At 50.1% G+C, this 25,782-nt stretch overlaps 1 protein-coding gene across 6 annotated transcripts in view; it reads right to left on the reverse strand.

The window, feature by feature from the left end:
• LOC105470567 (phosphatase and actin regulator 3) overlaps positions 1-25,782 on the reverse strand; it is a 270,600-nt gene that overhangs the window by 213,546 nt on the left and 31,272 nt on the right. Inside the window, exon 1 of one of the 6 annotated variants that reach the window (XM_011722673.3) lies at positions 5,267-6,181. The exons of the other annotated variants lie outside the window; for them this stretch is intronic. The gene's annotated coding sequence lies outside the window, so the exon portion shown is untranslated. Of the gene's footprint in view, positions 1-5,266; positions 6,182-25,782 lie in introns of those variants that run through there. 6 annotated transcript variants of the gene reach the window in all.

Consider the following 25,782-nt stretch of genomic DNA (forward strand, 5'->3'; position numbering starts at 1 on the left):
TGGTTTGGGAGAAAATATTCTTCGGAAAAATCAAAATGATAATGAAGTTAGGAACCTATTAGTTAATCTGTTACAAAGTCTTTGGCTTTGTAAGAACCTCCTAAATAATTAATCGTGTTATCCATTAACCTCCGCCCTATTACACCACTCAAGGAACCAGAGTCTAGAGCCACAGGAGGTAATAAATCGTGGGCATGGGGTGACTCATTATTAAAATTAAATATGTCATTAGCAGCTCCTGATAATACCTTTTCCATGACTTACAGAGCCCTCCACAACACAAAAACCCAGGCCATATTAAAGTGTCCAGGCAAGTGAGCTTCTATTTTTTTTTTTATTTCCTCTAAACAAAAACAAAAACAAAAACAAACAAACAAACAAACGGGATACACATGCAGAACGTGCAGGTTTGTTATACAGGTATACATGTGTCATGGTGGTTTGCTGAACCCACTGACCTGTCCTCTAAGTTCCCTCCCCTCACCCCCCTACCCCTCAACAGGCCCTGGTGTGGGTTGTTCCCCTCTCTGTGTCCATGTGTTCTCACTGTTCAACTCCCACTTATAAGTGAGAACATGTGGTATTTGGTGGTCTGTTCCTGTGTTAGTTTGCTGAGGATGATGGCTTCCAGCTTCATCCATGTCCCTGCAAATGACATGAACTCATTCCCTTTTATGGCTGCATAGTATTCCATGGTGTATATGTGCCACCTTTGCTTTATCCAGTCTATCACTGATGGGCATTTGGGTTGTTTCCATGTCTTTGCTATTGTAAACAGTGCTGCAATCAACGTACATGTGCACGAGTCTTTATAGTAGAATGATTTATATTTCAGAACCCTACTTTCACGAAAAAAAGCCTAATCTCTAGGCTGCTCTATGTCACTGGGAGTGTGACAGGACCCCCCAGAAGCAGAGGCTATAGGTAAATTTCTCCTCTCGTCTCCCCATCAACTCCTACAATCCTCCCCTTCCTGCCCCCATGCACCCCAGGATGAAGGTGGGGGACAGAGTGCAAAAGCAAGAGCACTGCAGGTCAGTGTTTCTCAGCCCCTGGGTGACCGCCCGCCTGGGAAGTACTGGGATACTCCACTTTGAAGCAGCTTCGGGAAATTTCGGTTAGGCAGAATCCCCAAAGAGTGATGGGGAAGATGGGTCTCCCCGGGACTGGGCATGAGCTTAAAGCAGGCAAGGGAGAGTGATGTGAGGGGAAGTAGGCGGGCATTTGGATTCCAGCCTGCGCACTTTCATGAGCCCTGTGATCTGGGCAAAGCCACTTCCTTCCTCTAAGTCCCTGTAATAATCAGAAATGGCAGAACCCCAATCAAAGCCGCTGAAGCCTGAAAGGGAGGAAGTGTTTAACTGAGAAGCCTGGGGGTGCATCAGCTTCACACACGCTGGATCCAGGGATGCAGATAATGCCATAGGGAAATCAACCCTCAAAATGTCTTTGCTCGGCTTTCCTTTGGGCTGGTTCCAGTCTCAGGCAGGCTCCACCTGGGTTGGAGAAAATGGCCACCAGCACTCCAAGCCCACATCCGACCAGCTCTGTGACTTCTTGTGGAGGGAAAACAACTCGTTCCAAAAGCTTCAACTGAAGTCCTAGAACAGATCCCCATTTATGAAGCCTGAGTCATGAGGCCACCTAAGAACCAATTTCCAGGGGCAGAGACCGTGGAGGATGATGGTCAATTCCACGTGGATACAGATGGAGGAGGTGCGCCTTCTCCCAGCCAGATGCAAGGGGCCTGAGGGACAGGAGTAGACTACCAGGACCTCCCCTGGCTTTGCTGTTCAACCCCAGCACATCCCAGGATGTGACCATCTCGGGAACCCGGATCGGTGGTAGAACAGAGTCAGCACTGCCCATGGCTCATCATGGCCTATGAAGGGCATGTGGTAGCATTAGATGAGAGGCCACAAGCCACAGCCCAGATGATACAGTCCCTGTACATCCCACACACCGCAGGGTGAGGACGATGGGGAAGCAGGTTCAGAAGCAGGGACACTCCAGGTCAGTGTTTGCTCAGGCCCTGGCAACCTCCCTCCTGGGAAAGGACATAGGCTACCACAGGCCGGGACCAGATGCCACTCCACAGGGGCTTCTGGGAACACAGACCTCAGCTCTGAGGACCACAGGCATTCCCGTTCATACAGCCAGAGCCCCAAGCCTCAGCCCAATCATCCATGCCAGCCTGGGGTGACGTTTCCTAAGTCCCTTCAAAAATGAGGACGACACAGTGAGGCATTTTGGGGGCTGGCTCTGTGTCCTTGAAAAGACTGTCCTCTGTTGGAGTATAAGGCCTTCCTGACTCTTTGGATGTGAAATTCCATTTCTTTTAGGAAATACTGGTGATAACAGTGTTATTATTATACTATTGCAAAACCAAGGATGTTGGGGCTTTTCTTCATTGTTGTTTTTAAACAACGCTAGTTGACCAAAATATAAAAGTTGGCAACTCCTGCCCACCCCTTCTGCCTCTGTCAAGCCCCCTATAAACTGCACCAAGACAAAGTCCTACCTCTCTCCTCCCTCCATAACTACCCAAAAACTGTCACTGCGAACAAACCTCCCTCCTATGTCCCTGCAGAAAGGCAGGTACTAAGTGTCTGCTGTTGCTGAGGGCTAGGGGAGAGAAGAGTGGGGCATCTGAGCAGCAGCATCCCCCAGAAGCTCATTAAAAATGCACAGTCTCAGGCCCACTCAATGGATCAGAATCCACATTTTAACCAGATTCCCAGTGACGTGTGTTTCAGAGGCGCCGGACCAGACTTTATCGAAGGACCTCGTCTTGATCATTATGGCGACCAAGGGCCCCTAAGATGGGCATCTGCCTCTGACTTTTAGCCCCTGGGCATTCTTCCCTGAGCATGGCTTCTCTCCCAGTATGGGAGGTCTACACCTCTTTCAGCCCTGCTAAACCCACACTTCGACTTCCATTCCATGATGACAGCTAACAGTCATGAAGCTGGTTCCGCATGCCAGCATCCCTGGTGGTGGTCACTTCAACTCCAGAAGCCCCACAGACCCATCCCTTCTTCATGAACGTTTTACCAAATCCCTCCAACCACCCCTGTCTACCCTGCATATGTAACTTTCCTCCTCGAATCCCCTAGAACACCGAGAACCCTAGAGCTTCCTTGATAAGCCTAAGGACCCTCTGCCCCTGAGTCAACATTTCTCATGCCTCCCTCCCCACTTCGTCAGTACAAGCTCCTTGAGGGTGGCTGGGACTGGATCCTGCCTCTGTGCAAGGACCCCCACCCCAGGGGCACTTCCTCTCGATGGTGCTGGGTAACCGCCCACCCCAGGGGCACTTCCTCTAGATGGTGCTGGGTAACCGCCCACCCCAGGGGTACTTCCTCTAGATGGTGCTGGGTAACCGCCCACCCCACGGGCACTTCCTCTAGATGGTGCTGGGTAACTGCACCACCCGGTGTCTCCCCAACTTCACTCTCGCGTCACCACTCTCACCACTCTTATGGATGTTGCTCTAATAGAACCACTTGGTCGAAAATGAATATAAAGTTTTCTTAAGAAAGTTTAAAATGAAAACTTGACATCTACTTTAATGGAAATGAAAAATTTTTCTAATGACAAATTGAACAGGCTGGGCATGGTGGCTCAAGCCTGTAATCCCAGCACTTTGGGAGGCCTAGGCGGGCAGATCACCCTAGGTTAGTAGTTTAAGACCAGCCTAGCCAACCCCATCTCTACTAAAAATACAAAAATTAGCCAGGTGTGGTGGTGGGCACCTGTCATCCCAGCTACTCGGGAGGCTGAGGCAGGAGAATCGCTTGAACCTGGGAGGCAGAGATTGCAGTGAGCCAAGACCACACCACTGCACTCCAGCCTGGGCAACAGAGTGAGACTCCATCTCAAAAAAAGAAAAAAGAAAAATTAAACAGACATATATCTGATATGAATGTTCTTTATAAAATTAATAGTTCATTTACTGCCTAAAATCATCTCACACACTGCCAGGAAATCAGTGTCATGATTGACACTAATGAGTTGACTGGACAGTGGCGACCACCAGGACACACTCACCCGCGGGCTGGGCTTTAGGACCTGCCCTGTATTCATGCATTCTGCAGGAGTGTTTCTTCTTTCCTTTGGCTGCATGGAACCCCCGGTCTACAGCCACACCCGCGGGTGTCACTTAATGCCATCATGGGGAGTTGGGTGCTTCCTTCTAGTGACTTGCCATCAGTCACAGTGGGAAGACAGAAGGCCACAGTGGCGGTCTTGACAAGCAGGACACTCATTCAGTGCCACCCACTGCAATTGTGTTGAGGACAGTTGTGAGATTAAGAGAATTCTATTTCATGAGCACTAAGCTCCAATTCCAGAGAGGCAACCATTGCTTATTCTGCTCCATTGTCTGACAAGGAGCAGAAGACGGAAGCCTCCAGATCTTCTGGGGACAGGCATGGAGCTCACACCCTGGAAGGGCAGGATGATCATGTGAAGAGAACCAGGAAGAAGGCAACCACTCACGGCCACAGAGAGAGTCCTGGGACAGATCCTGCCCTCACGGCCCTCAGAAGGAGATCGCCCTGCTGACACCTTGATTTCAGACCTCCAGCCTCCAACACTGCGAGAGAGTAGGTTTCCGCTGTGGAATTCCCCAGTCTGCAGCACGTGCTAGGGCAGCCACAGGAGATGGGCTCGGCGAGAACAGGGGAGGGAGAAGGTGAAGGCTGGGCCTTCTCGGGCAGCCAGGGCCTTCCTGGGAAGAAGGGAGATGGGGCAAAGGCTTGAGCCTCCACAGGCACCAGAGAAGCAGAGGCCTGGGGACCAGGAGGAGGCTGCCCCTGCCACCAGAGCATGGTGGGGGCACGACATAGAGAAAAGGAACCAGGTGGGCAAAGGCTGCCCCCGAGCCAGCATCCACGCACGTCGCCCATGCCACCTCAGGAACCAAGGGGCCTGGCACCTCATTATTTAAAAGTTAAGTTTCACCTGGTTGTTGTGAATCTATAGATGTGATAAAATTTCACACAATTATTCACTGAAAAAAACAGCAAAAGTGCTTGTAAAACCTGGTAGAATTCGCTAAGGCCTCTGGTTTAGTTAACGTCACTGTACCGACGTCCACCTCCTGGTGCCAATCAGTGAACCACGGAAAGGTGGATGCTGTCATTGAGGGAAGCTCTGCAACCCCCATGTGAGTCTAAAATTATTTCAAAAAAGTTTAGAAAGTGTAAACAATTGTACTAAAAATAAAAACAAACAAACAAAGAAACCAAAAACAAGGTCTAACCTCTGTGGCTCTTCCTGGCACAGGGCTGCGGCTTCTCAGTCCTTTTACCAGCCTTCCAGGGTCCCGCAAATCCATCCTGCTCTGGCCCACCTAGTAGGTGCTGTGGGGAATCCTCCAGAGCACAGGCAACAGGAGAGGTCTCGAGACCAACCAGGAGCCAGGAGAATGAACTGATCCTCTCCCCCACTTTGTGTTTCTTTGTGTTTTTGTGAATTTTGTCAAACAGAACTCAGGGAGAGAACAGGACTCGCCTCTCTCCCCGGGAGCCAGGAGCCAGAAATGCCTGCACGTGGCCCCATGCACGGCTGCACTCCGAGGGCCAAAGCCTCCATTCATGCGCAGGCTGCGGGGACAGCACAGCGCTTGCTCTCTGTGAAATGCCCGATTTCAGCTTGCAGCCATCACTAGCTTGCACAGCATCCCTGGCCTGCCTCAATGGCAACCCTTGTCCCTGAGAAGCACAAAGCCGCCTCTGCTCGGGAGCCAGGGCTGCAGCTGGGGGGCGTCTCCACCCCATGACTGGGCCCATTCTTCCCCAGCACACAGGCGACCCTGCCAGGGAACACGCATGGCTCGGAGCTCCCAAGTACTCTCTCCTGGCAAGTGAGGAGTGTAAATAAATCTTGGGAGGAGGACATGAGAGAGAAACACAGTCCCCGGAGGACAGTATTCTGGAGTGGCCACATGAGTTGGAAACTTCTACGCTGAAGCCTTAAGAGGTTGGTGAGTTTCCTGTCACTGAAGGCACTGGAGCAGGGACAAGAATTTTCCTGGGCAGGGATAGGCTAAGGAAGGGGCGGAAGGAAGCAAGCACGGCCTGGATAGGTGGATGGATGGAGAGAGAGATAGATACACAGATTGACAGATAATGGTAGATGATCGATTAGTAGATAGATGATAGATTATAGATATATTGAAAAATAGATGATAGATCTATTGATACATAAAAATAGATAAATGATAGATTGATGGCTAGACGCTAGAATATAGATACATTTATAAATAGATGATAGATACATAAATAGAGATAAATGATAAATATATGGATGACAGACACATACATAGATAAACAGAGGCTTCCTAAGCAGGAGGGCATCACTGAGTCACAGATGCAGGTGGGCACCTGACCTAATCAGTGTTGTCCAGTCCCAGATATCTCTATCCAACCACACACATCTCCCCATCGCCAGGTACAATTTCCACCTGGGGATCTGATAGGTCTCTCAAACAGAACCTGTCCAAAGCTGAACAGAGCATTGATTTGCCCAGCCCCCATCCTGCTCATCTCAATGGCTCCTCCCCATTGCTGCCAGAACCTCTCCATCCTTCCAGCTGCTCGGGCTGGAACCCTTCCAGTCATCCAGGACTCTTCTCTCTCATGCCAGCCACCTGATCCCTCTCACACCACACCTAGCTCTACCATCATCTTAAGTGGATTCTCCGAAAAGCAGAGCTGCAGGCAGGCTTAGGTGCAGGTAGCTTATTTGGGAGATGTCTCAGGAAGCAGAAGCAAGGGAGCAAGGAGAGTGAGGGAGGGAGGAGGGGCAAACCCACACACAGGTGCATTTCCCAGGTCACAGCTGTAGGCAGCAAGGCTGCATTCTGTGAAAGCTCCAAGAAGCACCCACCTAAAGGATGCATGCCCAGGATGTTTACTCCCATTCCGTCAGCTGAGGATTGTCCTTCAGACATTAGCTCCCCTAATGTTCTGGCTGCACTTTGATGCTTGGGAGAATATCCACAGCACCGGGCTAATGGCTGTGCTGTGCTGGAAAATGTTTGAGTGTTGTAAGGGAGCTGATATGTACATTTGCCAATTGCCATGGTGTAAATATTTCCCCCTGCGGCCAGCTTGCATTATTCATGAAAATGTAACCACCTGTTCCAACACAGCGCTCATCACCCAACATGCTGGTTGACTGAAGCCACAGCTGAAGACCAAGGCAGAGTTGGTCCAAGGAGCTGTGATGCAGGCACCAAAAACATCTACTGTGAACAAACTGCTCCAAACCACCAGCATCTCTGACTAAATGACCTTCAAATCCTCCCTTGCCCGGCACAATCTCATCTCACACTGCAGCCATTCAAATCTCCTTCAACGGGCAGCTCTGAAAATAAAGCCCAGGTCTTCCCCCAGGCCTTGGCACCTCTCCAGGATCCTCCCCTGGCCACTTCTTGGCATTGTGGGCATCAAAAACTTGCCCTTCTCCATCACTCACTCAGATTCCCTGGTCTCCTTGTTCCTCCCACACCCAAGCACACGCCTGCTGCAGGGCTGTTGCACCTGCTGTTCCTGCTGCCCTAGTGCTCTTCTCGAGGGTAGTCACATGACCAGCTCCCTCACTTTGCCTGGTCTCTGCACAGATGCCCTGCTCTAAGGTCTTCTCTGACCCACGATCACAGACAGTCGGGCTCTCCTCCCTGCCAGTCTCATTCCTCCAGCCTCACTTGATCATCATTCAAGGCATCTATAACCACCTAGAGTCCTATCACACATCTATTTCTATGCTGTCTGTTTCCCCTCATCCCACAAGACTACTCACTCCATGAAGGCAGAGACATCAGTCATCACCACAACCTGCCACATATAGCTATATGCAAACTCCAAAACCAGTGACAGACTTAAAACAGGTGTCCAGTAAATATTTGTTGAATGGCTGGTGACCATGAATTCTGGACAGAGAGTTCAGATTGGTTTCATTTTTAAATTCCCTGCAGAGTATTGCAAATAATATGTCTGGCTCTCAACTCCTGGGTCAGATGCCCTCTACAGTTTGGTCCAGCCCTGGTACCCCAAGGTGGGTTGGCCTCTCCCCAGCACAACGGAAGCACTGAGATTTCCTGCAGCACAGGAATCTCCACACCCCTCACCGCAAACCCTGAGGTATGCGGTCACAGATATAAGCGGTGAACCCTCCAAATGCCTCCCAGACCCAGAAACAGCCAGAAACGAACAGAGAAGTCTCATCTCAAAGTCAGTCCCTGCCCAGGAGCTCTCAGCCAAGAACCCCAGCGTAACAAGGGTGAGAAACAGCCCCAGGCTGTCACACAAGACAAGACGGTGCATGCAGAGGAAAAGCCTGCGTGCATCCATGGTGAGGATGTGCCCACTCTGACACTGGGGTGAGAGGAGGAAAACTGGGCTCAGAGGGGGAAAGCTGGGCTCAGACGGGCAACGGGAGTTGGGCAAGTTCCTAAGCAAGAGAAGAAGCCAAAGGCGGCCAGGGAGACATCAACGCGTTCTTCCTGCACAGCCATGACATCCTACAAATGATCTCTCTTAATTTTAACATCAGCTTTGGGAGAGGGCCATGAATAGATTTCTAAATATATTCCAGAGCAGAATTAAGTGGGATCTTCCAGTTTCTGAAAGTGACTCGTGGAGAGTGCATCAGATGGGATGAGAACATGACATCAGCCACAAAGGCAGCCATACTGGGCAGCTGCCTGCCAGGCAAGCCCTGTGCCCGCAGAGACCATTCTCAACCACTCCTCCCAACCACACCAGCTCCACGCACCTTCTCTAACAGGAATGGGGCTTGCCTCAGGGTCAACGGAGGCCTCTAGCTATCAGATTGCAGAGATCTCTGCAGACCCTGGCTCTCGGCAGAATTTACAAAGAAAACAAATGAGAATCTATTCCATGACTCAAGATGCCCTGCAAGCAGATGATGAATGTAAAAAGAAGTTCTGGATTGAAGGACATTCTACAGAACACCCTACAGGTGCTCCTCAAAACCGCTAAGGTCACCAAGAACAAGCAAAGTCAGAAAAGGTGTCACAGCAAGAGAACCCGAAGGCACATGATGGCCAGATGTCACGTGGGATCTGGATGGGATCCGGAGATGGAAAAAGGGCATTAGAAAAATACCAAGGATGTTGGAATAAAGTATGAACTTGAGTTAATAATAATGTTTCAAGAGTGGTTCATTAGTGATACAAATCTACTATAAGAATGAAAGGGGACCAGGGTGTGGGGCTTACGTAAAGTCTTTGTACTAGCTTCACAATTTTTCTATAAAATTTAAATTACTCTAACATTAAAAGTTTTTTTTTTTAATCTTCTTTCTATCAGACTGAGTTAGGGAGCTCCAGCAGGTCAGCTCCAGCCCCTGGAATATGTTCCTTGGGTAGGCCCACAGAATGGCACTCGAGGTGCAAGAGACCACTCGGATAGGGACTGAGGCGGCTGCCAGGAGGTGCCTCCCACAGGCTACACAGGAGCAGTGTGGGAGGGAGACCAGGCCGGAGACATTTCTAGTCTCCAGAGCAGGGTGTCCTCAGATCAGCAGCATCAGCGGCACCTGAGATCTTGCTAGAAATGCATGTTCATGCTGGCTTCATGGCAGATGCGTCAAGTCAGGAACTCTGGGAAGGGACCCAGCATGCCGCGTAGACAAGACCCCAGGCGAGTCTCATATACCCTAAAGCTTGAGACCCCCGCTCTAGAAGATCACCCAGGAGGACAGAGACCCCAACAGGGAGCAGGTGTGGAGCAGTCCGCCAGTGCATCAGGGGCTGTGGGATGCAGCCACGTAGGAGTTGGTGCATGCTGTACTTGGCTTGAAAGATGACCTGGGATCAAAATATTCAGACACCCATGAGAGCACCAAAAGAGAGGCAATTTTCACCAACTTCCAGGCCCACATCAAAGAAAGCCACCCTCTAGAGACACTGCCCCAACCATTTCCCACTCTTTTGTTTGCGATGGAGTCTCACTCTGTCGCCCAGGCTGGAGGGCAATGGCCGGATCTCAGCTCACTGCAAGCTCTGCCTCCCAAGTTTACGCCATTCTCCTGCCTCAGCCTCCCGAGTAGCTGGGACTACAGACACCCACCACCACACCCGGCTAGTTTTTTGTATTTTTTTAGTAGAGACAGGGTTTCACCGTGTTAGCCAGGATGGTCTTGATCTCCTGACCTCGTGATCCGCCCGTCTCGGCCTCCCAAAGTGCTGGGATTACAGGCTTGAGCCACCGCGCCCGGCCCCATTTCCCACTCTTATGTCCCCACCCTCCAAATCGAAAGGCGACACACCAGCAGCTCCCATCCACTTTCCATCACTTCTCCTGCCAGTGGGTCCAGTTTCCCTCTTGGGAAACCAAAACAGGACACCCCCTCTACACAATACCCAGGGGTGCCAAAGCAGAAGTGGGGTGACCTTTCTGAGTCCCAGATCAGCGGGTCACCCTCTGCTCCATCAGTGTCAGCAGCTCTCCATCACTCCACAGGATACAGACAAAACCCCTCAACCTGGTCTTCCCTGTCCTGCGTGGCAGACCCGAGCCACCTCCCCATTCCCACGCACCAGCTGTTCAACCCATGCTCACACGGTGCCCTTCCCACCACAGGGCCACCACATCCACTGTTCCTCTGCCAGGGACAGTGGTCACCATCCCCACCCCTCCTTCATCTGGTCCATTCCCACATATCCTTCAAACTTCGTATCTATATGCCCCAGATACAGTTTTAAGAGGAAAAAGCCAGGCACAGAACAGGGGCTAGCATGTTTCCCTTCATGTTAAAAACAAAAGAAGAAGAAAAAAATGTGTAGAAATTTCCTGAAAGCGTACATAAGAAACCCATCAGCAGCTGTCTCGGGACAAGAGACGGGTGCACAGCCAGACAGACCTGGTTTTCGCTAACGAAAAAGACAGTCGATGTTTGTTGAATACATACATATAATATACACATACATACATGTAATAGGCACGTGACAGATCATACCATTTAACCCCCACAACAACGGCATGGTGCGGACAATACTATAATTCCCATTTTGTAGATGAGGAAACTGAGGCCAAAGAGGAGAAGCAGACAGCTGGCAGGTCGTAACACGGGCTGGACCAAGCCTGATCCATGTGGAGCTGGTATACCTGCCCCACCCCATCCTATCTCCAGCCGCCCTGGAATTTTTCAACATGCGCGTGTTCTACTTTTCCAGTTTTAAAAAGCCTGTTGAGTTTTTTTTCCATAATACTCCTGCCTCCCACAAAAAGCATTTATTTTCCCTTCCCTGCCTATATTTCCAAGGGATGGGGGAGTGTTTTTGAAAGCTATACAGCATACAGGAACCATGGTTCTGAGGGTTTGCTGAAGATTTTTTTTTTTTTTTTTTTTTTTTTGGTCAAAGCTGCTGTAAAATTAGAATCCTTGTAGAAGCCCTCCTCAAAATACATTTCACAATGGGACTACATATTAGCTCAGGGGTTTTGCTCCAGCAGGATAAGCCCAGACACTCTGGATAGCAGTTCACAGCTTTCAAGCAGGATGTGCATCTCCTGGTGGGTGCCAGGAATCATCAGTCCTGGCCAGAGCCGGCTCCCCCAGTAGCCAAGGGCAGATGGACAGATGGGAGCTGGTGTCCAGCTCAGGTCCCGAGACGTCTCTAACCCCTGGTCTCCCTCATTCTCAGCGCGGAGCTGAAGGGTCAAGAGGCACACATGGCCTCTCTGCGTGCAGCGAGGTACTGGGACAATCTCTGGGCCTCCGCAGCAAACAGGGACACCCCTTGCAGCAGTCACACAGCAGCCTCCTCCTGAGACAGTGACCACTGCAAACCAGGAGATGGCTGCTGTGTCAGCAGGTCCAGCACTTTCTACTCTGCTAACTGACCTGAACAGAGCATTTACCAGAAGGTAAATTACAGTTATATTACTGTAATGTCAAAATCCTGCAAAGGTCACGTGCCTCATCTGGAACTCATACCCACCCCAGGAGTAGGAACTAGCATTGTCCCCAGTTTATAGAGGAGGATCCCAAAGCATGGCCTGATGAAGGGACTGACAGAGGTTGGCCAGGCACAGTCAGTAGGGCTGAGGCTGAAGCCCGACCCAAAGGCCAGCTTTCAGGCACCCGGGCGCACTGGCTCCAGCTCCCTGCAGGAGGGATGCACCATGGCCCTGACCCTGAGTCCCTTTCAGCCTTTCAAAAAAAAATGAAGGGAAGTTATCACAAAAAAATCAGGGGACGTATGCACACATGCACACCTGCACAAACACTTGTACAGGCACATACACACACATACACACATGTACAAACACACACGCATACACACGCAATGACTCATTCTCCCAATGACTTTCGACAAAAATAAGCAGAAAAAGCTATAGTGAAGGTTATTGCCTAAAAGACAGATGGCAAAGTTGACCTTAAAAGATCTGCTTGTGAGTCTCAGAGGCTGTGCCTTCTCCCAGGAGCTGCCTCCTCTCTCTGGGAAGAAAGGAGCGGAGTGGGTAGGGAAGAGGTAAGACAAATTAAGCGCCATGTGATTCTGCAAAGGTGACCTCTCTTCCTTTGTCCTCTGCAACCCCAAACTCTTTTCCAGCTTGGCACACAGTATGTGGCGGATGTGGCTCACTGTGCCCCCCACACCTCCCCAGGGGCCGGTGGCCTGTGCTCCCTGTCACCTGTATACAGCTCCCGCAGGGAAGGCCACTGAGGCAGGCAGGAAGGCTAGACTGCCACTGCCAGCCAGTACCTACCTGGGAAAGGCCACCGTGGAAAATCTACAAAGGGTTCTGGACTACCCATGAGGGCAAGAAAGACGGGAAGGAGGCAAAGATCTTATCATGCACCAGAAATATGCCTGAACCCCAGAAGAAAGAGAGAAACGGGGCATGTTACGTGTGCCAAGACCATGCTCCCAGCTCTGACACCATGGATGGTTCCCAAGATGTACCAGGCTGACATGGGCTGCCCAGCATGGCCCCACCGAATCCCTGTTTGGGTCTGACTCATAGGTCCTTCCACAGGGCAAGAGCAGGAGTCTGGGCAAGCCCCAACTCTGCCACCTGCTCCCTGGGGAACCCGGCTACATCACAGTCTGTGTGCCCCGGGTGCTCACCTACAAATAACCGACCTGCACAGGGGTCTGCAAGGATGAGGAGGAAGCAGGGGTGGGAGCCCACAGCCCCTGAGAGCACCCTCCCAAATTCCACACAGCAAGCACCTCAGCAGAGGCGAGGACCTGGAGGCCTGGAGCGTCTTATGCTGCCAGAAAGCAAGAAAGAGCTCAGACAATGATGGGAGCACTCCACTGGCACAGACGCCGACTCGAAGGAGCTCCCAGTGGCCATGTCTGGGACAGTTCCAGCAACAAGAAGATGACAGCAGTGGACTCTACTCCACAGGATCAACATACACGCAGGCGTCCACACTAGCGTAAGTAAACAGGTGAATAAAGGCAGGGGAGCGTGGGGGAAGCTTTCCTTTATTAGTAAGTAATGGAACTCACTAATACATTTAAGAGAAATGACGGAAAGAGAGCCACCCCTGAACACGCACCATGGTGACAACTGGCAGGCGAGGATTCCCCGGGCGGGAAAACGTATGATGAGAAACAATGTCTGACAGTCTCAAGGTCGTTTCCCACAAAATGCTGACGAATTACAAAGAGGAAGAAAGTGTTAACTTTAGAGCAGAGACACCTGGCTGAGCAACCAGTCAACATCACCAGGATCGGTACAACTGACCTAGGGGTCTCCAGCGACATCACTTATGGGGGATTTGTGCCAATAACGCATAAACTGGATTTAATAAGAAGGAAACATCAGACAGCCCCTCATTTAGGGACAGTCTACAAAATAACTGAAAGTCCTCTTCAAAGGCATCAGGCTATGAAGACACTAAGGAACTGTCCCACATTGGCGGACGCTAAGGAGACGTGCTGGCCGGATGCCACGTGGGATGCGGGGGGATCACAGGATAGAAAAGCATGTTGGCAGAAAAATGGACTCAATTCAGATAAGGTCAGTAGATGAGTTAATTGTATTGTACCAAAGGTAATTTCTTGGTTTTGATGACTTACTGTACTTAAGTGGGATGTTATTTGGGGAATATAGGTGAAAGGTATGCAGGAGTTATTTTTTACTATTTGGTGATATTTTTAGATGTCTAAAATATTTCAAAGTGAAAAGTTTAAAAATGTTCTAAAGGAAATTAGAAATACACATAAAAAGGAGTGAATATGGGGCCAGCTTGAGAGTCACACTAGTAAAGCCACCAGGTAACCATGGAAACACTCTGGGGTTAGGGTGAGTGTGAGGAGCCAGGGAGGGCCTCGGAGGGGTACCCCTCCAGGTCCTGTGTGCCCACAGGGAGGGTGACAACAGTCAAAAGGGCCCTGACACTTTCACAGCTGGCACAGCCTCCAGGCCACTCCTCCTGCGACCTCAGGACAATGCCATGACCAGCCCATTTCACAGATCAGGAAACCAAGGCAGCACAGAGCAGAAGCATCAGAGTCTGGCCGCACAGCTTTGCATCTCAGCTCTGTCAGGGTAGCCAGGTGACCAGGATGATCCCTTCACCTCTCTGAACCTGAGGCTTTCCCCTGTAATATGGAAGCAATAAACTTCCCTCCCCGTATTAGTTTTCCATTGCTGCATAACACAAAACCATAAGCTTATGGGCTTAAAATAACACCCACTTATTAGCTCATAGTTCCATAAGTCAGAAGTCAGGACATGGCAGGACTGGGTCCTCTGCTTGGGGTCTCAAAGGCTGAAATCGGTGTGTCAGCCCAGGTGCCTTCTCATCTGCTCGGGGTCCGAAAGGCTGAAATCGGTGTGTCAGTGGGGTACCTTCTCATCTTCCCTCAAGGGGAGACTCTACTTCCGTGCTGTTGGCAAGAGTCAGAACCCTGCAGCTATGGGACTGAGATCCCTAGCTCTCAGCTCCTAGAGGTCACTCACATTCCCTGCCACACAGTCCCCTCCATCTTCAAACCAGCATCCCCCGCTTCCATCCTGTGCTTCCAGTCTCAACCTCCAGGAAGAACTTTGTCCACTTTAAGGCTCCCTTGATTAGGGCAGGCCCACCAAGGCTCATACTTTCTTAAGTCACCTGTGCCTGTAACATAGCCTAGGCATGGGGGCGAAACCGCTCACAGTCGCCGGTCCCTGCCAAACTCAGGGGAGGGGGCTACACAGGATATGGGTCACGGAGGGTCTTCATTTGCTCACAGTAGGAGAAGCACACAGGAGGTAGTGAGCATCCACCCCCGCCAGCAGCCCTGCTCTATGGTGCCAGGAAAAGAAACTTTGCCCAAGGAATCCACATCCAACTCCCATTTTCCAGCTTCTTATGTATAAGGAAGAAAACACAGTCCATCCTAGGGCACCCCAAGCAATGTCTCCGAGTATCCCGCACTACCCCAGACTCTCTCCAAACAGGTCCAGGCTCTCAGCCCTGCTCAGGTTGAGACAGCAACTCTCGCACAGGCTTCAGGGCTCCTGCATGAGGGTCCTGGGCAGAGCATTTGGCTGCACCATGGGGTGCGCAGACACCACATAGGTGCCTCATGGCACATGTCCTCCCCTTCCCTCTCCGGCCCTTCCCTTCCAAGCTGAGATTGAGCCTCTTCTGCACAGACCCTACTCCGGACAATGTAGGCCCAGCCCCTTCTCTGAATGAGCTCTGCAAACCCCAACCCAGGTCCCATCATCTGTCGCCGCCACACCCTCTTCCCTGGTCTCACTCTGCTGCCTTCCCGGGACCCATTTCTGCCTGGGATGGCCAGCCAGAGTGATGGCTTGGAAATGTGCCTGATCACATTGTCTCTTGGTCTCTGTCACACACACTCACACACGCACACACTCACACCCCTCTCTTCAGACATCCCATGGTTCCTTCATGGCAGATAAGCTCCTCCCCAGTCCAGGAGGCCCCAACCGGCTGGCTCCCAGCTCCCCTGCATCCCCATCCCGCCATACTCCTGCTTCTCTCTTGCCTCTGGCCCCAGCCGAAGCTGCCCCCACCACCTGGCCTTTGCACTGCCTATCTCTCGGCCTAGCACATCTTTCCCTTCCCTGCTGGGCTAATTCCAAGCCACCTTTTGGCTCTAACCCAAGTGACCTGCCCTGGACCCTTCCCTCAGATCCCCAGACATGCCAACCCCTCTACAAGCCCGCAGGGCTCCAGGGCAGCCTCCCCACAGCTGGATGGGGCATTTGCCTGTGAGCTGATATGATCCAAGCCCATCACCCACCAGACTATCTACCCACGGGGATGAGACAACAGGTTTGCTTGCTGTGCTATTCCCCAAGCCCAGCCTCACCCCTGACATTATCACAGGCACTAAATTTGCTGGAAGGGAAGGAGAAAGAAGAAGGACAGAGGGAGGGATGGAAGGAGGGACGAAGGGAGAAATGACATGTGCCATGAGCTATGCCTCTTTTTTCTACTCAGGCTCTCATTTGTGGAAAAAAGCCGCTTAATTTCCCTTCCCCACCTAGCACAGGCACCCAGAATGTCAGCCCCATGAAACGTTAGCTGAGCCCCTGGGTGCTAAAGTGAACAACTTCCACCTCCTCCTTGCTAAAGATTTCACCAGGCAAGATGCAACCATCAGTTCAACAAAACAGAAAAAAAAAAAAAAAAATGACTGGAATCCCTCTTTTCCTGTAAGAAAATAGCTGCTCTACGCTAATATCCTCTGGAATACATTGTTATTAGTTAATTTTGTAACACCACATAGGGACCAATTGTTAACAAATGTGTGGGTTCACTTTCAGTGATGCATATTCCTGAGAAGTCACACTCAGGCTGCTGCCCACTGGCTTGCTCATTTGCTCCAGGAATTCCCACCAGGGTGGGACTATTTAACCTGAAGCCATCATGGAACTGTTTGTTTGTTGTTGTTGTTTTGGGTTTTTCCCCCTCGATTTTAATTTTTTTATGGGAACATGGGAATAGGTCTGAGGAGGGGTGCTAGGCATCACTATCATGTACTCAAGAGTCAATCAATGTTTACCATGCACCTACTATGAGCATAGCTCTATTCTACAGCCCAGGATGGAGCTGGAACACCACAAATCCCCAAAGAAAAAGGATACAAATATAGTCCCCAAGTGGAAAAGGGCTGGAAAAATATTACAGGAAAATAATCACATTAAAATGTCAACACTGTTTGAAGTAATGATCTTAAGGAAAAGACAGGCTGTATTAGACTCCCAGTGGGAAGCAAGCAGAGAAAGCCAGCCCAGGTGAATGAGAGCACAGGCGATACTTTGAGCTTACCCCACATGGCATGGTATGAAATTTGCTCCAAAACTCACCCTTCTCATTAAAAAAAAAATGAGCTAAATTATAAATTTTCCCTAAATCTTTTGTTATTTTACATCAAAGCAGAACCAGCTACTTGCAAGGATTAGGGGAAAGAACCAACCAAAGCAAACAGCTGGTGCTCCCTTAGCTCAGTGTCCACATGCAGGTTCCTTCCTGAGCCCAAAGGCAACCCTAAGGAGCCCAGGGGCTCGTGGTCAGCTCAGCGTGGCCACAGCCGCACGTCCCAGCTAGAATGAGACTCAGTCTTTGACCCTGGGTCTTTCACCCAACTCACCGTTCTGACTGCCTCAAGCCAGCTCCCCCACTAGGAAATCAGGGTGGTGCAACACCTTGAAAGGAGCTTCCCAGCACATGCCAACAGTCTCCTGAACCAGCTCCAGGGCAGTACAGGGTGATGGGAGGAAGTTCCAGAGGGATGCCTGATTTCACCCAGCAGCTCAGGCCAGGAAAACCCTCCCTCCTGCATCTTGAGGACCAAAGGGAGACAAGGGCATCTGGGAGCCTCAAAACTGCACCAGACCAGAGCCTCCTCCTCTCATCCACCAAGACATGGCCTTTGGTGAAAGCTTCTCCACAGTGATAGGAGGAGGCGAATGCTAGCTCATGGTGACCAGGATCATCCTGTGTCCCAGGAACTGAGCTAAATGCTTTACAGAAATCATCTCCTCTCAGCATCATGACTGCCCGTCTAAGGGGGTATTAATATAAGCAAAGTAATCCTCACTCTGCAGATGGGAAAACTGTGGCTCAGAGATGTCAGGTAGATCTTCCAAAGCCACACAGTGAACCCAGGCAGTCTGACACCAGAGTCCACGTATCCGCAAGCACCCCACAGACCTTGTCTGTTGGCATCCAATGTCAAGGCATCGCCCTATCAGAGGTGGCAGGAGATTCCAAGATGATTCTGACTCCAGAAGCCCACAGACTACATAGGTCTAATGTGTGGATTACCAGACTGGCCTCAATTCTCTACCTCTCCTGTGTCTACATATGACCTTCCTGCTCCTCCAAACAAAGGGGTCAAGTGTTTTTCCCTCCCTTTGACCTGAAGTTGGCCAATAGGCTAACGGAATCAGCATGAGTGAAGGTTTTCAGCCTAGGCCCTAAGAGGTCCCACGTATCTTCACCACTACACAAGACTAACATGGCTGGTTTAGAACGCAGGTCCAAGAAGGATAACAGATGCACGGAGAAGAGCCAGCCTGGACTTTCAACCCTGCCAACCTTCAGAAACCCAAGGACTGAAAGCTCAATGCTGCAGGGCCACTGAGGTCTAGAGATTGCTTTTGCAGAAGCCTGTGACACTTGCGAGAGAATGAATGGGATACAGCACAGAAAGGGACAAGTTGAAGAGGCCTGGCACTTACTACTTATGTGTCCTGTCATTTTACTTGTCAAAATGTTATGCCCCTAGCCAGACCATGAGCCTCTTGGATGCACGATGCCTCTTTACATTGCCCTCACACCATGCTCCGTGCACACAGTAGCACTTAATGCGTCAGCAAATAGCTAAGTAATCGTGGCCGGGCCACAAGACCAAGATGAAAATTTACAACAGCATTTCCCCATTTCACTGAAACCTGTACACCAGCTTTGTGGTTTTTGGCAAGCCTGTGTCTTCCAAGCACTACCTGCATGGTTTCTTCACATATTTCTGTGTATTACCACCAGTACGTTATTACTATTTTTAAGTCATGTTCTTTTTTATGTAAATAAGCTTGATTGGAAAGAACACTCCTATAGGACCCCTCTCCATGGAAAACCTGTATCTCTGGTTGTACATAGAGACTAACAGGAAAATAAAGAATGTGCGGCAGGAGCCAGGCAGACCCCCGAAAAACAGGTGACAAGACAGTCCTGACTCCATGGAGGTCATCAGATCTCAGAAGCTTTGCACAAAAAATCCAGCCAATAAATGTGCCAAAGTCAGCAACCACTTGACCCATGTGACTCAAGAAACTCAGCCACCCCAGGAGCAACGCTGCCTAAGACAACGTCTTCCTGCCAAAGGGAAGCAGAAAGATCATTTCTGGCATAGCTTCCTGACTTCATTGAAACCCCAGAGCTAGTGATCACAATAAGGCAACAATTTTTTCTATATATGGATACAAATTTTCAAGAGATAATTGAACCAAAAAGTAATGCCATAACAATACAACTCATTAGGAAGAGTATTGCAAGACCAATGGTGACTTTTTAAAAGGGTTGTATTACAAACAGGAGCATAGTACATATAATAAATACACTTCTTAAGTAATATAACCGCAGCTCCTGTTTTCTCAGTGCAGGGCAGATCCATTTCATCGCTGCCAACTAATCAATGTCAAAGTCTACAGATGTCATGCCCATTAGATAAGGTGCGTTGCCAAGCTACCCATCCAACTGACTTGCTTTAACAAACAGGAACACAAGCCCCAGCCCATTAAAGACGGGACCTTCAACAACTCTGCAGACAGCTGATTCTCTGCCATTACCTTGCCTGACTTTCAATAAATAAATCTTGTCCCAGTGGCCATTCTGGTTAAATGAACTGGGAAATGAAAGAGTACATTTGCCTCTGTGTGCTTTTGTGACTACAGGTATGTATACATCTGTCAGCTAGATGGCTGGAGCCAGGAATGGGGGTGAAACACACATATCTATTCCATGTAAAGGACAGAGGACCACTTTCCAGTAAGATGCAGGATGAGGGAGGCAGAAGCTGGGTGGTGCAGATAGGGATGGGCCAGGCCTCAGACTCACTTGGATTCAAGATCCTCTTCAAGCCACCCCTTTATATAAATGCGACCATGGGCTGGTTACTCAGCCTCCCTAGCTTTCTGGCCCTACCTCAGGGGTTTAGAGGAATATTCAATAAAAGGAAGTATGATGGTTCCTTTTATAACAAGAGTTGACACTAAGCACATTTTCACTCCAGCCGTTGATCACTGACCAGATGATTGGCTCTATGAGCAACAGTGACCCTGCCTATCTTGTTCCCTGGACATTGTTAAATAAAATTTGAATGGACATAATATTTAGGCTTGGATCACACATCTTAGCCCGACCTTTAATGTCTTAGTAATGGCACAAAACATAAAAACTGCTTCAGTCTTCCCATGAGATTCTTTCTATCTGAGGTTTGAAGGGACAACTGCAGGCCACATGCAGCTCCCAGACACGTTTTGTTTTGGTCACACGGTGCTTTTATAAAGTTGATAGGGCAGAGACTGTAGTTCACTACCTAATAGTCATTCACACCCTCCCCTCCCTCTGAACCTGCTCTTGTTAGGGGTAGCAATACACCTATCTTAAACAAACAAACAAACAAAAAGAAAAAGTTACACTTCCTAGGCTCCCTGGCAGCTGGGAGTAGCCATTTGATGCCCTCAGGCCAAAGAGGTATAAGTGGGTGTCACTGGGCAAGGCTCCCAAGAAGGCAATGGCAAACTTGGCAGGTGGACACCCTGTGCCTCTCACTATCCTCTTTGTCCTGCCTAGAAAATGTACTTGTTGCTGGAGGTAAAGTAACCATGTTGCAACCAGAATTCAGTATGAAATTCACTGAGCATCTCACCCTGCGACAGGGACACCATTATGCTATCTGGACTTCTGGTGGAAGGAAAACCTTTATCTTCTTTAAGCCAGGGTTATTTAGGTTTTCTATTACATAAAGTCAACCCAATCCCTAATAGATAAACTTGCCAATATTTAAAAATCACATCTGATAGGGTTTGAATGTTTGTCCCCTCTAAATCGCATGTTGAAATGGAATCCCTAAGGTTGGAGGTGGGGCTGGGTGGGAGGTGTTTGAATCATGGGGGCGGATTCCTCATGAATGGCTTGGTGCTGAGGGAGTTCTCGTTCTGATAGTTTATAAAAGATCTGGTTGTTTAAAAAAGCAGGGCACCTCCCTTCCTCGTCCCTCTCTTGCTTCCACCATTACTGTGTGATGTGCCGGCTCCCGCTTTGCCTTTTGCCATAATTGGAAGCCTCCTGAGGCCTGACCAGGAGCAGATGCTGGCACCATGCTTCCTGCAAAGCCCTCAGAACTGTGAGCCAATTAAACCTCTTTTCTTTATAAATTACCCAGTGTCAGGTATTTCTTTATAGCAACACAAACACCTAACACAACATCTCATATGAAAATCTGGATTCCCAGTGTCGCTCTTAAAACAGGATAGTCAGCCAGGCGTAGTGGCTTACACCTGTAATCCCAGCACTTTGGGAGGCCGAAGTGGGCAGATCACGAGGTCAAGAGTTCAAGACCAGCCTGGTCAGCATGGTGAATCCCCATCTTTACTAAATGTACAAAAAATTAGTCGGGCATGGTGGCACACACCTGTAGTCCCAGCCACTCGGGAGGCTGAGGCAGGAGAATTGTTTGAACCCAGCAGCAAGAATTACTTGAACCAAGCAGGCAGAGGTTGTAGTGAGCCGAGATGGTGCCACTGCACTCCAGCCTGGGTGACAGAGTGAGACTCTGTCTCAGAATAAAAAAAACAGTCTCGCCAGCCTGGGCCCACATTTCTGCATGGCAAGAAGCAGCTCTGCCCCAGCAGGCATGCACCCTGACCCTCCCATGGCGGGAGTCCTGGCCCTGCAGACACTGCAGTTTGGTACCCTATGTTAAAGAGTTTTCTAGTACATGGAATAGAACCCAGCTCTCAATTTCAATAAGAAAAGGTCTCAAACTAATATACTTGTTTTTTTTTTTTCAAACTTTTTCTTTTTACCTCTGTTCCTGTGACATTTCATATCCTCCCATAAATGCTGCCCTGGCTAAACCTCTGGGGAGGGCCCAGGACACACCCACTATCCGCACCGTCCCCTCCGGCACGCTTTGGCCATGCCACAGGACTAGCATCAACAAGGCTCGCCTGTGTCATTCCAGACAGACACCCTCCCCTATAAAGCACCTTCCCTGAAGATACGCTTGCAAAGGAAACAAATTCATCAGAGTAAAACAATTCCCACAAAACACACATTCAAATCCCATTTCAAGACAACCAGTGTGCTATCCCCAAATTACCAGACCAGAGGGAATAATGTGCGAAGGTGAGGGGACTCTAGGAGATTTCCAGTCATGAGGTGGGGAGCCAGGAAGGGAGCTGGGGAGCAGCATCCGAGGCTGGGTGGACCTGGGGCCGGAGAGGGAGGCAGGGGTAGGGGAGGCACAGCCTCCGAAAAGGTGAGAATGAGAAAGTGTAAGGGAGGAGCCTTTTAGAGCCAGGGGCCCAAAATCCAGAATCCGAGCAGGAACCACATCCTCCTCCTCCTCTTTCCTCCACCATTCGCTGAGAATGACCCTGGTGCCTGAAGCTGTTCTGCGTCACTGAGGGACACGGTCCCATGACTCCTTCCTGGCCCCTAGCCAGACCAGTCCTGCTCTGACTCACATTTCACAGAGCTCAGAGAGGCTCACCAGCTCAGCCAGGCACAGAGCAGGGCTGGGGTCGACCCGCAGGCTGCTCCTCCCCCCACTCCCTGCTGTATGCATCACGGTGGTCACTGCCGCCATGACTTTGTTAACCAAAGATGGAATTACCTCAAGGGGATTGGAGACTGTCTGGGGAGGTATCTGCCTCCTAAAGCTGCATCTCAAAATTTACTCATTGTTAAAGACAACAGCTCAGTTATCCTCACTCACTCTGAACTTAAGGACAATAATGCCTGCCATTTTACATTAAAGGAAATTGAGATTCAGAGAGGTAAAGTGACTTGCCCAAAGTCACACAGCTTGTCCCTGACTGAGCCAGGACTTGGACACATTTATTTAGCTCCAGGGAAAGAATCTCTTTGCATCTCATTGTTCTCTTGTCCAAAGAGGCCCTTCTGGCAAGGCCCAAGTGTGCCGCATTGCAGGTTCTCTGGGAAAACTCACTGAATTGAAATAAATGAGACCTGTGTGGATAGGAAATTATCTCTGCTATTTACCCTCCCTTTCAGAGGATGAGATGATGAGACTAGGGAGGCTGAGGGTCCCTTCCTGCAGAAGAGTTCAAGACCACACCAATCACTCTGACACATCCATTCCATCAGCATTCATTGGGGAACTACCAGGTGTTAGCACAGTGCTAGCACTGGTGACACAGCCAAGAAGATCACAGACAAGGCCCTGCCCTCAGGGAGCTTACAGTCCAAGCAGCACTGTCCAACAAAGCTGTCCGCAAGGATGGAATGTTCTAGATCTGCACTATCCAGTATGGCAGCCACAGCTGCATGTGGCTCCCGCACACTTGAAATGTGGCTACAACTGAGGAAACAGAATCTTAATTTATTTTATTTTATTTAGATTTAAATTGCCACATGTAGCTAGTGGCTACTGTATTCGACCATAAACAAGTTTGTCCAATAAACAAATGAGATCATCTCCAGGAGTGCCAAGTGAGGTACTGAAAACAGGCTCCTATGACCATGAGGAAGGCAGGTGAGGCTGGAGAGTGCCCCTGGGCCTGACTTCCTCATGTCTGCCGCTCCAGTGCTAACAGCTTCGCCTGCTACCTGGCAGGTCCTAAAGACAAAGGGGTTCATTGTCATTGGCTTCTGTGTGGTGTTAGGGTGGGAAGGGGGCAGAGAACAGGATATTTTTTCCTTTGGAGACAGGGTCTACCTCTGTTACCCAGGCTAGAGTACAGAGGCATGATGTCGGCTCCCTGCAACCTCTGCTTCGCCAGCTCAGGCGATCCTCCTGGCTCAACCCCCCAAGTAGCTGGGACTACAGGAGCACACCACCACACCCAGCTAACTTTTTGTATTTTTTACAGAGACAGGGTTTCACTATGTTGCCTAGGCTGGTCTCAAACTCCTGGGCTGAACCAATCTGCCCACCTAGGCCTCTCAAAGTGCTGGGGTTACAGGTGTGAGCCAACATGCCCAGTTGGGAAAAGGAATTTTAAAGCATCCATTTTCTATAATGAACAGGCAATGTTTTCATAATCCAAAAAAAAAAAAAAAAAACTCTAAGTTCTCAAACTCAGTATTTTTTAAGCATCTAGCTTTTATGTTTTTAATAACCCTGAAGAAGCTGACAATGTAATTACTGCATAGTTCTACTACTAATTAAGCCATGTAGACACTCTACAAGGGACCAGAGGGAGATCCTCAGAACCCAGGACTCCAGAATAAGAGAACATTCGAGGAAGAAAGCTAGAAAGAGCCACAGTGCAGACAAAAGAGGCTCCTGCCCCCGCCCCCTCCCATGCCCAGGCAGGGGGCAGCATTAGAGGGTTTGAGGCAAAGGAGAGACTAGACCAGATCTGCATTTTGGAAACTTCCTGTTCTACAGGAAAACCGATGAGAGGAAGAGAACCAAGACTCAGCGTTGAGGTTGTCCAGGAAAGGGAAGGTAGGAGCTAAACCCGGGTGGGGGTGAGGGTGGGGATGGGGGTGGGGGTGGGAGACCTGAAACAAGTGGGTGGGCTCCAGGAGGCCACTGTCCAGCGGACCTGCAACCGTGGGAGAGGGAGGTGTCAAGAACAGAGCCTGGTGTTGAAGGTACGTGGCTGATGCAGGTGATGAAGGAAGTGGCCATCAGCACAAGCCCAGACCTGTCTGCCAGCAGAGTGGCATGAAGGAGGAAGGGGCCAGCATGGGATGCCCTGAGCCCAGGGCCTGGGGAATGTGTCTGTGCATCCGTCTGTAGCTCACGATAGGGGAGGATGCTCTGAGAGGCTTCTCCCTCTCCAGGTAGTAAAGCAGACCTGGATCTGGCCCTGCAGAAGGATGTGGCTGCTGGCTCCTCCTTGCTCGCCCTTCAAGCACTCTCTGGCCCCATCTAGCTGGCAGGAGTGACCAGTTGCCTGGTCAGGCACTGCCACATAGGTTAAGACACCAGCACCTGGGGCTTGTGCCCATTTGTCCTACAAATGCTTACTGAAAGTCTCCTGCATCTGAGCTCTGTGCTGAGCTCAGGGGTGCAGCACTTCAGGTGACAGTCAAGCTCCCTGTCCTCAAGAGGCTCCCAGTCTAGAAGAGACACTCCACAGAGAATGAAACTGACAAGAACCCCAGGTGTTGAAGAGTGCTAGGCGCAAATCAGAAATGAGATCAGAGTTCACTGGGGTGCGGCACAGGTCTGAAGGACTGGAAGGACCCAGCAGGACACAAAGGTCTGGAGCTCAGAGCCAGGGAGTTGGAGAAAGGAGCTGGAGAGGCATGGAGCCAGGACAGAGCAAGGCAGCGACAGCCGAGGGACAGGGGATGGCTGGTGAGGAGCAGTGATGGGATCATGTTGAGGAAGGCCCAAGAGGCAGCCTGGGACCCAACAAGAAGGAGGCCACTATTGTGCTGAAGCCGATGCCAGGGCTGGCCCGAGGATGTGGAGGGGGCAGAAGCCTAGTCCCAGAGCCTGAGAGCAGATGGAAGAAAAGGAAGCAAAACTCCTCATGACCATGAGCTCCTTCAAGGGAGGAAAGATTAGGGGATGCTTCCTTACCTTTGAGTAAATTTCTATTTTGGAAGAACACC

This window comes from Macaca nemestrina, chromosome 15 (assembly GCF_043159975.1).
Source record: "Macaca nemestrina isolate mMacNem1 chromosome 15, mMacNem.hap1, whole genome shotgun sequence".
Classification (NCBI taxonomy): Eukaryota; Metazoa; Chordata; class Mammalia; order Primates; family Cercopithecidae; genus Macaca; species Macaca nemestrina.